This window comes from Salvelinus sp. IW2-2015, unplaced genomic scaffold (genome assembly GCF_002910315.2).
Source record: "Salvelinus sp. IW2-2015 unplaced genomic scaffold, ASM291031v2 Un_scaffold1060, whole genome shotgun sequence".
NCBI lineage: Eukaryota > Metazoa > Chordata > Actinopteri > Salmoniformes > Salmonidae > Salvelinus > Salvelinus sp. IW2-2015.
Genome location: NW_019942712.1, coordinates 463,357 through 477,972, shown reverse-complemented (window position 1 = coordinate 477,972; position 14,616 = coordinate 463,357). Strand labels below are relative to the sequence as shown.

The window sequence follows — 14,616 nt, the reverse complement described above, 5'->3', positions numbered from 1 at the left end:
AGGAGAACACAAGGCAAGGGGAGGAGAAGGAACCAGGAGAGAAGACAAGGCCAGGGAGGAGAAGGAACCAGGAGAGAAGAAAAGGCAAGGAGGGAGAAGGAACCAGGAGAGAAGACAAGGCCAGGGGAGAAGGAACCAGGAGAGAAGACAAGGCCAGGGAGGAGAAGGAACAGGAGAGAAGACAAGGCCAGGGAGGAGAAGGAACCAGGAGAGAAGACAAGGTCAGGGAGGAGAAGGAACCAGGAGAGAAGACAAGGCCGGGGGAGAAGGAACCAGGAGAGAAGACAAGGCCAGGGAGGAGAAGGAACCAGGAGAGAAGACAAGGCCAGGGAGGAGAAGGAACCAGGAGAGAAGACAAGGCAAGGAGGGAAAGGAACCAGGAGAGAAGACAAGGCCAAGGAGGAGAAGGAACCAGGAGAAAAGACAAGGCCAGGGGAGAAGGAACCAGGAGAGAAGACAAGGCCAGGGGGAGAAGGAACCAGGAGACAACACAAGGCCAGGGAGGAGAAGGACCAGGAGAGTAGACAAGGCCAGGGGAGAAGGAACCAGGAGAGAAGACAAGGCCAAGGGGGAGAAGGAACCAGGAGAGAAGACAAGGCCAGGGAGGAGAAGGAACCAGGAGAGAACACACTGCCAGGGGGAGAAGTAACCAGAGAGAACACACTGCCAGGGGGAGAAGGAACCAGGAGAGAACACAAGGCCAGGGGGAGAAGGAACCAGGAGAGAACACAAGGCCAGGGGGAGAAGGAACCAGGAGGGAACACAAGGCCAGGGGGAGAAGGAACCAGGAGAGAACACAAGGCCAGGAGGAGAAGGAACCAGGAGAGAAGACAAGGCCGGGGGGGGGGGGGGGGGGGGGGGGGGGGGACACACCAATAATTGACTTAAAAGCACCAGAGAACAGAGAACCCAATTATACAAGCAATGAGAAAATACGATTGGATTCTTCCATAACACTGATCATGATACATGTACGATCAGAGATGGAAGGAGGGAGGGAGGGAGGGAGGGAGGGAGGGAGGGAGGGAGGGAGGGAGGAGGGAGGGAGGGAGGGAGGGAGGGAGAGGAGGAGGAGGGGAAGGGGAGGGAAAAGGGAGGGAGGGAGGGAGGGAGGGAGGGAGACCGGGTATGTTTTCCTGACTCAAAGGGCACACAGTGCCCAAAATCGACATTGTGACCTCACGTAACAGGTTGCAACCCTTCGACCTTTGTTTGTAAATAGAAACCCATCTCAACAGAGGCTGGGAGCAGTGTGACACATGGCATGGGGACAGTCCAACACAACCAGTACATGTCCAACGCAATTCAACTGGGCATCCCTGCACAGCCCTCCTAACTAACCACAAACAATGAGAGGGCCTTTACTGAAGCACACATACTGAAATGAAATGAACTTAAAGGAAAATGTAGATCTCCCTTCCTTCTGACATCAATGCTGTCCCCAAAAAATCTGGCTTCTATTTTGCAATGGCGAGGGTCAGCCCATTCTGTCTCTTTGCTTAGCTCGCTGTCAGGAAGTCTGCACGCAACATGGCGGGTTGTCACAGAGGAAGCAATCTCCCGTGACACCCCTCCTCACCCCCACCCCTTTTCCTTCCCCTCCCCGGTAAACCTGGGGCCCCCTTGGCCCCATGTGCCATTTCTGTCATTGAATCCCCGGCAGACTCTTACCTGGGAAACCCTGTCATTATTTCCCTATGTGTTAACCCTGAGCCAGATGAAAGCGAGAGAAAACTGGAGGAAAAAGCAGAAGAAATCAAGAGGAAATAGATCAAGGTCCCAGACAGCGAACAAAAGACAAGCTCTAAATGTTCCTTACATAACGGTTCCTCTGCTGTGTGAGTCTTCTGAGGACGATACTCCTCGGCAAGACAGAATACGCTATTGTTGCCGAAAAACAATGGCATTGGGTTTCTGAGACGTCTCACTGTGATGTAGCGCAATCAGATGCTTTCTCGCCAATCAACGATACAGCTACACCTCCACCATCCTCAACTTTCCTCCTCTGAGGAGCCTCCACTGACCACCACCAATCCTGAACCTTCCTCCTCTGAGGAGCCTCCACTGACCACCACCAATCCTGAACCTTCCTCCTCTGAGGAGGCTCCACTGATCTGTTTGTCTTTCACTTACCTCACTAATAGAAGACTGAAAAGGTACTGAAGTACCGGTGTACCAAGCCTTACTCACTAATAGAGAGTGGGGGCGGTTTGTGGAATTACAAAAATTAAAAGTCATGGACGAAGCAGCGTGAACCACGGTGCTGTTATGGAACATAGTGACAGAATACACTTGTGATCTCCCCCATAACCAATTACATTTTGAGGAGTGTGCAAACGCCTCGATTCAGGAGCTTTCCGGAAAATCTTGAGCTCGACAGAATTCTGAGGAAAAGCCATCTGTGTCTGGCTCTTATCCCTGGCTCTCCCGAGCTTGGCTGTACCTGAGCCAGCAAATGTCAGTCGGATAAAAAGCGAGCTTGACAGACAGTCAGACACAGGAGTTTTGTCATCCGCTGTGTCATCCCTCACCAGCGAGCCGAATTGGAGGGCTTTCAAATGGTAGAAAAGCCAAGAGATGAGAGAGAAACATTATTTTTGGCTAACATAACATTTTCGTCAAACTCCTTCAAGCCAAAATAGCAAGGGCCTTGACAGTGGCCGTGTTCTCTCGGAGCTCATCGTCATCGTCTCATCTGCCATACAGTGGGGTCGTCATGGAGACCTCGCAAAACACATTTTCTTTCCCCCACAAAGGACTTAGTGTTCATCACCTAGCCTGTCTGTCTGCTTGACTGCCTGCCTGTCAGTCAGTTGGTCTGTCTGCCGGTCTGCCTGTCTACAACCTCTTGATGTTGTTGTGATCGGATATGATTTGAAATGTAAATACTAAAACACTTCAACTCAGCTTCTCCTACGAGATGAGTCTATCAACTGGAGGTTTGTGTGTCCTTTACCCAAGACATACTTCATACAAAACAGCATCAAATAAGCACACACAAAAGAGAAAAACAATTACCATGCTGGTAGATTTGTATTAAACTGATTGAGGTAACAGCTTGTGGAAAATACAATGTCATAATTTAAGCACGCGTGCAGAATGTGTATTGGTGAGAAAAATAAATAAAAAAATGCAACAAGTAGTCCTAAGTTTACGGTAGACAAAGCATTATTAGTCTATAGAATCACATTATATCACATGTGAATGTGTCCTTCTGGCAAACAAAGGTATAGGTTGAGCAGAGGTTACCAGCTCTTTGATGGTGCCATGGCAACCAACGACTGTGCTCCTGGATATCATTGTAGACGGGGTGCCCATATCTTGTGACAGGAGATATACTCGTACAGCGTTAAAAGTGGTTGACGAGTGAAGAAGGGTGATAAGAATACTAATTGTTGCCCTGGGCTTGCTTTTAGGGACTGCCAATGTAGCTTGTAAAGGTGATTTCTTTAGCATAATATTTTGGGAGAATCACCATGTGTTATTGCATTAATGTGTGTGGTAAGTCTTGTGGTGCATAAGAGAATTCAACGTTGCTCGTCGTTGAGAAGAAAATGTAATTCCAAGGCCGTTGCTAGTTTTAGGCCTAGTGGTGTACTTTGCATAGTAAAACCACACACGTAAGTTTGAGCTCCTCCGCAGGCAGGTGGATACAGGTTAACATACAGAGCCGCTCAGAACCTGCTATATCAGTTACGCAGACGACTGCTATTTATAACATGATTGGCTAGAAGGGCATTATAGTGTGGCCCAGTATTTCTCTATAATGCATTGCATTACTCAATGGCTATGCAGTTCATTCTTAGCTGTTCTATGTTTGAGCTGCTTTTGAAAGCAAAAGTCGAATTGAAAATACCATTTGCATTGTTGAATTTCCATTTTCATAATAGCAAGACAGCAGGACTGATGGTTTGGTGAGTTGAGCTAGCGAGCCTGTTTGTTTGGTTACCAAGGCAACTACTTTAGCGATCTAGTAAACTTGCTAGCTAATTCAGTGGACGATGAACACATTTCTACAGGTAAACGTGTTCAACTATAGCTGTGGTATAAGCGGGATCATCAACTCGAGGCTCTATGCGTTCTCTGGAAAATAACGCAATTAGGCTAGGCCTTCGTGGCACACACCTTCCACGTTCTGCGTTATTCTCCACAGAACACATAGCCCATCGTTGCTCATCCCTTACATTTTTATTTTACCTTTATTTAACGAGGCAAGTCAGTTAAGAACAAATTCTTATTTTCAATGACGGCCTACCGGGGAACAGTGTGTTAAACTGCCTTGTTCAGGGGCAGAACGACAGATTATTTTCCTTGTCGGCTCAGGGATTCGAACTTGCAAACTTTCGGTTACGGACAGTTATAGGGACGTAAGCTAAGATGGTTGTTGCTGTTATTTGTTGGGGTTTATTTTTGAAAGCTGACTGAGCATCATGCTCTGTTGACATAGTGGAAGATCTTTCTGTGTGTGTGTGTGTGTGTGTGTGTGTGTGTGTGTGTAGGCTACTCAGAGGAGGAAGGGGAGGACCATTCTCCTCCTGAATTTCATAAAAATTCAAATAGTGAAACATTAACAAATGTATCCTTTTTAGATAAAACTATACTAAGTAAATTCACGTCACCAAATAATTGTGTAAAACACACTGTTTTGCAATGAAGATCTACAGTAGCCTCAGCAGCACTCTGTAGGGTAGCACCATGGTGTAGCTGGAGGACAGCTAGCTTCCGTTCTCTTCTGGGTACATTGACTTCAATARAAAACCTAGGAGGTTCATGGTTCTCGCCCCCTTCCATAGACTTACACAGTAATTATGACAACTTCAGGAGGACGTCCTCCAACCTATCAGAGCTCTTGCAGCATGAACTGACATGTTGTCCACCCAATCAAAGGATCAGAGAATGAATCTAGTACTGAAAGCATAAGCTACAGCTAGCTAGCACTGCAGTGCATCAAATGTGGTTAATAGTTGACTCAAAGAGAGAGAAAGACAGTTWAAAAAAAGTAATTTCTTCCAAAATTAAGGAGAAGCAAGAGAGAGAGAGAGAGCTATCTACTTATATTTTGTAATATATATATTTGTTTTACTTTCACTAGTTTAGCCTACTCAAACACCTGGCTCAAACAGAGAGGGATGCTATGTTAGCTAGCTGGCTATGGCTATCCAACACTGAAACTCTTCCAAGTCAAGGTAAGCTTTTGGTTATATTCATTTATTGCCACCGGAGCCTGCCGGTGTAACTGCTAAACTGCTTGCTGTACACTGTACAATGTACTGCGTGATTGTAGCGGGTTTACTAACGCGTTAGTTCTAGCAGTTATGTTGACTATGATGTTAATATGTAAAAAAACAACGTAGGCTTTGTGTAGCGGTTAGCGGTTATGAAAGTTTGTCTTGGAAAGGTTTTTTCACCTGGTCACAAGACAGCTGTTGTATTGTTCACAAGCGAAGGGAAAAGGTGAGAGCGTAGATGGGAGAAGGAATGATATATAGAACGAGCAAAGTGATCATGCTGTTTGTATGTGGCTGCTACATCTGTGTTTGCGTTTGATCAGGGGTGTATTCATTCCACCGATTATGTTGAAAAACGTTTCTTAAACGGAAGCAAACATAACGAAGCGGGGACAAACGTACCTGAATTTGTGCAATAGAAACTCTCGCTTGCACCTGTTAAGACTAACGGCTACACCATAGATCAGCTAGAAGCAGGCAAGAGTGTGCAAGGTAGTACCAAATGTGTCACTGTCTGTCACCTTGATTACWAAAATTTCTCTCGACCTGTGCACCTACGTTGCAAACTTTAATTTGTAGGCTAGGTTGAGGCAACCTCACGATGGGTACAGGGGAAATTCTAGTATCATGTAGTAGCCTAAACCTATCGCTGTCACATTGAGCTGGGTGAATGGAATATGAATGACAGTCATCCAATATGTTGTAATAGAAATAAGGCCGTGCTCAATTAAAAAAAGTTTGAGGAGAACACAAAACTCCACCTTCCCTCTCGCCCTTTGACCTCCCACTAGCTCCATTACCTTGGCAACAACGACGAGAGGAGGAAGAAGATGAGAGGCACAAGAGAAACAGAATCCTTTCTGATACGATCATCCTCCCCCCCTACCTACAAAGACCATAGCACCATATAATACAGTGTTTTAAACGGGTCAATGTTATTTACTTGGACACTACAAGTCACGTATCATCCGTTTCTGGTTGTCATTTCACATTATATAACTCTAGCTGGGCATGAAAAACATGAGGCGTGTGACGAGAAGTGAGGAACGGTAGTGACAGGGGAACTCAGACTACAGACTCCCCCAGCCAGCCTGCCAGCCAGCCAGCCAGCCAGCCAGCCAGCCAGCCTATAGAACAAGGTTGGAACATCCAGACCATAAAACCGTTCACATACTCTAACCACATACCAGCGTGAGTGTATATGACACTGCTATGATACTGCAAGCTTAAAACAGTGAATGCTATTCAAACATATTTATTCCAGTTGGATAAATACTACTTCCCTGAAACCTATGACCCTATGGCAAGCAACAACAAAAACGTTTAGCCTGATACAGCCATGCTAGACTGCTACTGTTAGAATAGGGCAAACCAATACAACTGTGAACCCCAAAGACACGGCAGCCATTTAAAGAAAGCCTATACTATGCCCCTACACTAGTCCAGTAGCAGAATCCCCGTCAACACATTGGATATCAAACCCTTTGAAACGGTATAAGCTCGCACACAGCTCCCATACGACGCAATTGAAAGGAATGTATTGGGAGGGAGATCAGGATCTTCTCAGAACAGGAGGGATCTATTTCCCTGCAAACAAAGAAAGAAAAGCAGCATCTCAGGCCCAGCCCATGAAAACAAAGGGATTCAATTAACTGTGAATGTGACTTTACATTAGTGACTATTCCACAAGAGGCCTGCTGCCCCCTTCTGGTGGCTGGTGGAAAAGCAGTCTACATTTTTCCAAGAATTCCCCCCCCCCACTCTGGTAGTTATAATTTGCAGGGCAAACCAAGGCTCTGACACTAAATAGTCCTATTGGTTTGATGATATGCCATGACATGACATAATATCTCACAATCTTTGTCAAATACAAGAGTATGCTCTGACAACTAGCATTGTGAACTATCTTGTTCCTGGTAATCAAATTAGCATTGTGAACTATCTTGTTCCTGGTAATCAAACTAGCATTGTGAACTATCTTGTTCCTGGTAATCAAACTAGCATTGTGAACTATCTTGTTCCTGGTTAAGGACCATTACAGTACACAGCATCAACATTCAACTATGAGCCAAACTACTACTTACCTTAATGTACATATGCCCCCTCGCTCCTCGGAGGGGGAAATCCACAGTGCTGGCTGGGCTTAAACTCAAGTGGCTGATGTTAAGCGCTAGGCCGGGTGTTTGACCTTCTGGGACGAGGATGGGGACTGCCAAGCCATGGAGAGTGTGGTAAGTGGTGTCGTGCAAAGTGCTCGAAAGTGCAATGAGAGAGATAAGAGATGACATGTCACGTTAAAGTTACAAGCCGGACAAGCCTTAAAGGGGGGTGCAGGTTGCAGTCTCCATGGGATGACATCTCCTTTCGTGACCCGACAGATGTTGAAACACGACAGAGGAGAACAATGTAGTCTACTCCAGTTTATCCCTCATGACGTGATCAAATGTAGTTCGACTTTCAGCCAGTAGTGCTGTGATATCTGGTTGGGGGAGTGGATGGAACCATGTCTCCAAGACATCAATCTGACTGGGGGAGTGGATGGAAACATGTCTTCAAGACATCAATCTGGTTGGGGGAGTGGATGGAACCATGTCTCCAAGACATCAATCTGATCCAAGAAGGAAAAATAGCCAACAAGTGCTCAGCATATGCGGAAATGCATTCCAGGTGAAGCTGGTTGAGAGAATGCCAAGAGTGGACAAAGCTGTCATCAAGGCAATTTCTGAGGCCCGTAACTCTAATGAACTTATCCTCTGCAACAGAGATAACTCTGGGTCTTCCTTTCCTGTGTCGGCTCCTCATAAGAGCCCGTTTCATCATAGCGCTTGATGGTTTTGGCGATGCCTTTGAAGAAACTTTCAAAGTTCTTCAAATTTTTGGGATGTCTTAAAGTAATGGACTGTCGTTTCTCTTTGCTTATTTGAGCTGTTCTTGCCATAATATGGACTTGGTCTTTTACCAAATAGGGGAAATCTTCTGTATACCCTCCTACCTTGTCACAACACAACTTATTGGCTCAAACAAATTAAGAAGGAAAGAAATTCCACAAATGTACTTTTAACAAGGCACACCTATTGATTGAAATGCATTCCAGGTGACTACCTCATGAAGCTGGTTGAGAGAATGCCAAAAGTGTGCAAAGCTMTAAAGGCAAAGGGTGGCTACTTTGAATAATCTCAAATATATTTTGAATTGTTTAAAACTATTTTTGGTCACTACATGATTCCATATGTGTTATTTCATAGTTTTGACGTCTTCACTATTATTCTACAATGTAGAACATAGTAAAAATAAAGAAAAACCCTGGAATGAGTAGATGTGTCCAAACTTTAGACTGGTACTGTACGTCCAATCAAATATATCTATTCATTAAGGATTGGTGAGAAGGAGAATATGGGTGTTAAAGTGTTTATTACGAGGAGACCTTGTTTTTGTTCATGACACCACTGATTCTAAAACAGAGTGGACATGCTCCATCTCTGCCTTACAACAGAACATACAGAATTCTCTGGCATCGTCATGTTAGCCACTGATCCCAGAACAGTGACTGGCATTGTAGTGCAAGCATTAGTCAATGAGTTGACGTTGACTAGCAAAAATTGGTCTGAGAATTGTCTATATCAAAAGCAGATATTTAATTAACATTGTACAATGAATGGATTCACATGCAAGGCATAAAATAAGGTATAAGACAATACTGATATTACAAAGTACACTTCTAGGCATATAGATCCTAAGGTTAACGTAGAATACAAAGCATGAACAAAGATCTACCTATTAGGCCAGAGGCCGAGAAGCCTAGGAAATGAAAAATGATCATAAACCTTCCTCCATTGACTGGATACAGGATAAGAGAGAGAAAACAAAAAGGCATTTKATTCCATTRATAACATCTGAAGGTGTAACCTTTCAACCCAAAAATCAACCACCATTGACCAATCAAACGAAACCAAGTTTACAATAACTTAAAACACTCCCAGGCCCAATCTCTACAGGTTGTCACAATATCTAACGGCTTGTCTGGGAGATGAGGAGATTATAAATAAGGCAGAATTCATAATAACCCCCTTTTGCGTAGAGTAATTCAGAGTTCTCCCTGTACAGATACAAGTAACCACAGAGATCATCCATTCATATAGATAGCTTCAGAGTCCTCTTAATAGGAAACATTTCAGATAGATACCAGACATGGTATTGTAGTGTTCTGTAATAATAGTCAGTCCTCTGGATACTGTAACAGAGAGATACCCCTCAGACGGGAAAGGGCTGACTAGTCCTTGGGCATTTTTCCTTTTGTTCCTGGACCGTTTGCCATGCAACACCAGGTGTCAGACACCACATAAATTAGGACCTACAGTATTACCTAAGCTTGCTACAGGAAATGGAGGGTGAAGAGGGATGGCTTTTTCCTCTCTCTCTCTCTCACCTAAGACGGATTTCTTTTTCAGCAGGATTTTTTCTCTCCGTCTTCTTTTTGTTATAGAAAGCTAATCTGTGGTGAGACCTCTCATTCCCTATGAAGGGTGTAAGGGTTAGGTGAGTCGAAGTTTGAAGGAGGAGAGGGTAAAATGTCTCTCATTTTGAGGCCTAGAGGTCCATCACCAAGGAGACTGCTATCAATCTCCCCAGCTCAACTCCGCCTCTCTTCACCACATCCGAGCAACAAGTGCGGTCACACGCGAACGACTCCGAGTATGCGGTGTCCATGTTTGATTTCTGATGGACACAACCAAGAGGGTTCCAACAGCAGAAAAATGATACCAGAGGAGAGACTTCAAAATGCATACTTGTGGATTTCTGATGAGGTATTGAGACAATATGGACATGAGTGTGGATAATATGCATGTCAGTGTTGTCCATGTTCGTTGAACCGTATGTAGATAACACACAATGGGATTATGAGACCATCCCTTTTCAAATGAATCACTTTTTACCTCAGAATTATACAACAATTCCTCAACTAAAAACAATGAACACAGTGTAAAGCCTTCTCTTCTCATAGCATTGCCTAATGCCACTGTCTAAAGTCCTGCTTTCCCTTACAGAGAGGAACGCTTCCTTTGATCATCAAATTGTTTTGAGGTACTCTCTGTTCTTGAATAATCTGGACCACTGAAGTGGAAACTGAACTTTCTGGCGGTGCCCAAAGCTTTTACAGAGAAAATAGAGAGAGGGAGGAAACGAGGGAGGAGACGAGAGAGGAAACGAGGGAGGAGGCGAGAGAGGAAAAGAGGGAGGAGACGAGAGAGGAAACGAGGGTGGAGACAAGAGAGGAAACGAGGGAGGAGGCGAGGGAGCCGACGAGAGGAAACGAGGGAGGAGACAGGAGAGGAAACGAGGGAGGAGACAAGAGAGGAAACAAGGGTGGAAAAGAGGGAGGAACCAAATCAAAATTAAGTGGAAATGACAGGAAGTGGGGGAAGCGTAAGAAATCTAAAACTACAGCCCAATTGCTCCTGACGTACTTCTGGCCAGAGTAATGAAACAGACCATCTCTCAAATACAACAGCTCTCAGCACGACTGGGAACTCAACTCGGAGGCCTATGTTATCAACCTGAACAATTGGTGGGGGGGGAATTTCTCCACCTTGGGAGGAAGTGAACATGTTCATGTATTAGGAGCATAAGCAGTCTCATTTAATGTAAAAAAAAAAAAAAAAAAAATGGCCGACGTAACATTTCTTTGTGGGGAGAATGTCACGGGGTTACTGATAACAACAGGTTGAATGAGAGACAAATGTTGCTGTCAATCAGAGTCGAAACGCAGAACAAAAAAAAGCACAGCTCCTTGTAGGGCGTCGACGTCTTCACGCGGCTGCTTCCTCGTTCTAATGTAAATTTCCCATTAACTACTGTCCTTGGCAAACTGTTTAATTCCCCCGGCTTGATCATCATTTGATTGGATAAGTGCACATTTTCATATTCATGCATATTCATTCACTCACTTCAAGTGAATGTGAATTCATTAGGATTGCCTTCCWGTGTCCTCACCAGCTATAAATAACAAACAGCCAGTGGTTTCCCATTCTTGGCCCTTTAATGTCGCTTGCGAGGGAAGGACTTGGTATTTTTTTGGTAGGCTACATGGTTCAGAACGCCACGCAACATCAGTAGACCCTGGAGATTAGCTTGGTACAGCTGTCCAATCAGAATGCTGCTTACTGATACTGAATTCCTTTGCATTTAAATGCATCTAAAGTAGCTTTGTGTCAACTGAGTCTTGTTACGTGAAGCTAACTAGCTTTGTGTCAACTGAGTCTTGTTACGTGAAGCTAACTAGCTTTGTGTCAACTGTCTGAGATTGTTACGTGAAGCTAACTAGCTTTGTGTCAACTGAGTCTTTACGTAAAGCTAACTAGTTTTTGTGTCACTGAGTCTTGTTACGTAAAGCTAACTAGCTTTGTGTCAACTGAGTCTTGTTACGTGAAGCTAACTAGCTTTGGTGTCAACTGAGACATGTTTACGTAAAGCTAACTAGCTTTGTGTCACAACTGAGTTTGTTACGATGTAAAGCTAACTAGGTTTGTGGTCAACTGAGTCTCGTTACGTAAAGCTACTAGGTTTGTGTCAACTGAGTCTCGTTACGTAAAGCTAACTAGCTTTGTGTCAACTGAGTCTTGTTACGTGAAGCTAACTAGCTTTGTGTCAACTGAGTCTTGTTTACGTAACATCACTAGCTTTGTGTCAACTGAGTCTTGTTACGTGAAGCTAACTAGCTTTGTGTCAACTGAGGTATTGTTACGTAGAAGCTAACAGCTTTGTGCAACGTGAGTCTTGTACGTAACGCAATACGCTTTGTGTTTCAACTGGTAGTCTTGTTACGTAAGCTAACTAGCTTGTGTCAACTGAGGAACTTGTTACGTAACAGCCTACTAGCTTTGTAGTCAACTGAGTCTTGTTACGTAAACGCTAACTAAGTTGTGTCAACTGAGTCTTTGTACGTAAAGCTAACTATTTTGTGTCAACTGAGTCTTGTTACGTAAAGCTAACTAAGGTTTGTGTCCAACTGAGTCTTGTTACGTAAAGCTAACTAGCTTGTTCAATGAGCTTGTTACGTTACACTAGCAACGTCTTTACGTAAAGCTAACTAGCTTTGTGTCAACTGAGTCTGTTACGTGAAAGCTAACTAGCTTTGTGTCAACTGTGTCTTGTTTACTGAAGCTAACTAGCTTTTGTGTTCAACTGAGTCCTTGTTACGTGAAGCTACTAGCTATGTGTCAACTGAGTCTTGTATACGTAAAGCTAACTAGCCTTTTGTACGTAACTAACTAGAACTTGTTACGTAAAGCTAACTATGGTTTGTGTCAACCTGAAGTCTTGTTTAGCGTAAACGCTAACTAGGTTTGTCACTAACCTCATGTTTCGTGAAATAAACTGTACCTATTCACCAAGGTAAACCTATAGATCTAAAGACAAGAGACCACTTCCGTTAGGAGACATCAGACATACACAAGTAAGCTTACCACTCATGGGACACGCACACGGAGACACGCCCCACACGAGCACACACTCACACATCAAATAGCAGACTGCATGATAAGGACCTTGGGTTAATCCTCCCCTATAAGCATTTTGAGAGTATACAATATGATGATGTATGACTGGTACATATTGAGAATATACAATATTGATGCTGCATGATTGGTTGCTTTTTAGTGACGTGAGAGCGCCTGTTCACAGGTGTGTTATTTACTAGCCATCTAAGCTACCACTACCCACTCTAGGTGACACCCGCAGCCCTCTCGCATACCAATTAGCATATGAGGAGAAAAAGGAGATCAGGTATTTGTTTAACACCCCCCCCCAAAATAAAATACTTTGATTCTGCTCTTGGCTGCGCAAGCTCACAGTTTAGAAGTGGAACAAGACAGCGGCATTCTCACAACATCACAGTTGAAGGAAAATCCTTGGTTGAAACTGTATGAATTCAAATGAGTGTGATAGAGCCTGTGGTGAAGAGTACTTGTGAATAGCAAGGAATATTTTGAAATGGAACCGCGGAAACCAATGATTATGCTTGGAATCTGCTTTGTGGTTGAAATATTGAGGAGAGAACTTTTTTATTGAGCCCCCTGGGTGCGCTTTGTGTTCTGCCCGGCGTTTAACACGCCCGATTCAACTAATTCACCTATTTTCTAGCCCAGCACTAGCTGATCCTACAATCAACCAGTCCCGCAAGCCTTTGATTAGTGCTGGGGGGCTAGAACAACAACAACAACAAAAATACCACTCAAAACTGAGGAAACCTAAAATCTAATTTTAACCATCAAATCCGATAACATCAAGTGAGATGTTTAGTACAGTTTTACAACATACCACGGCTTCATCTTCCGAGAGAGCTGCTCCTCATCTGGACGGGAGAGAGTTCGCCTGGGACTTTCATCCACGGTAATACTGTGGCAGTCAAGAACAGGGAGGAAAAGGGGTTAAAAACATGAGGGAGGGAGGAAGGGAGGGGGCAGGAAGAGGAGAGGAAGAAAGGAGGCAGGCGGGAAGGAAGGAAGAAGGAGAGGAGGAAGGAAGGAAGGAAGGAAGGAAGGAAGGAAGGAAGGAAGGAGGGCGGAGGGGGAGGAGGAGGGAGAGGGAGGGAGGGAGGGGGAGACAGGGAGGGAGGAAAAAGTAAAAGAGAAATAACAAGAAAGGAAGAAGGGAAGGAAAAGAAAGTAGCAGGAAGGGAGGAAAGAAGGGTGGTATGAGCGGAAAGATGGGAGACATTGAGTGGGGATCCAGGATTATGTGCATTGATTCCAGTACTGATTGTCAATTTCCAAACAGATCACAGATACTGTGGAATAGATGGAGGGAAAGCTATAGAGCTAGATTCCTGTGGTATTGTCTTTATTCTGCTGGAGAAAGCGGTGGGTGTCTAGCTTGGAAGTGGAAGCTTCTCTGTTATCCTCTACGTGGTTGCAGGGTGATTATCCCACTTCTCTCTTCACAGATCCCAACCTTGTAACTCTCCATGTCCAAGGTCTCACTAAGAGATGGCCATTGGATAAGAGAGAAGGAGGCTACCTAAAGGGTGCATTCTTTCTCCAATTTCAAAGTCTAGTTGTTGCAACCCCTTTGCCAAGCTTTAGTAATGGCGAGGTGCCCACTAGAGGAAGAACATTTTGAAAAGTCTATTGCTGGTGCCATTCTGCCACACATGAAACTCCTAACAGTGAGTGATATGTATCTTTTCGAGGGCACAAAGCCACGCACTGCACTCATTTAAACAATCTCTCAGGCTTTCCACTCGACTCCCAGACACACACAACCCTCTCTGATAAACACTAGCTCCCTCTGACCAGGAGTCTACACTATTCAGGGCATTTTTTCCTCGGGGCACATTTGGTTTTCCCCTGAGGTCAGAGGGCACCCGGCACTTAAAATGTGTTATCATTTC

General features: G+C 44.4%; 1 protein-coding gene across 1 annotated transcript in view; it reads right to left on the bottom strand.

The window, feature by feature from the left end:
- The window catches only part of LOC112069628 (glucosidase 2 subunit beta), a 76,692-nt gene that overhangs the window by 30,273 nt on the left and 31,803 nt on the right, over positions 1–14,616 (bottom strand). The window lies entirely within an intron of this gene.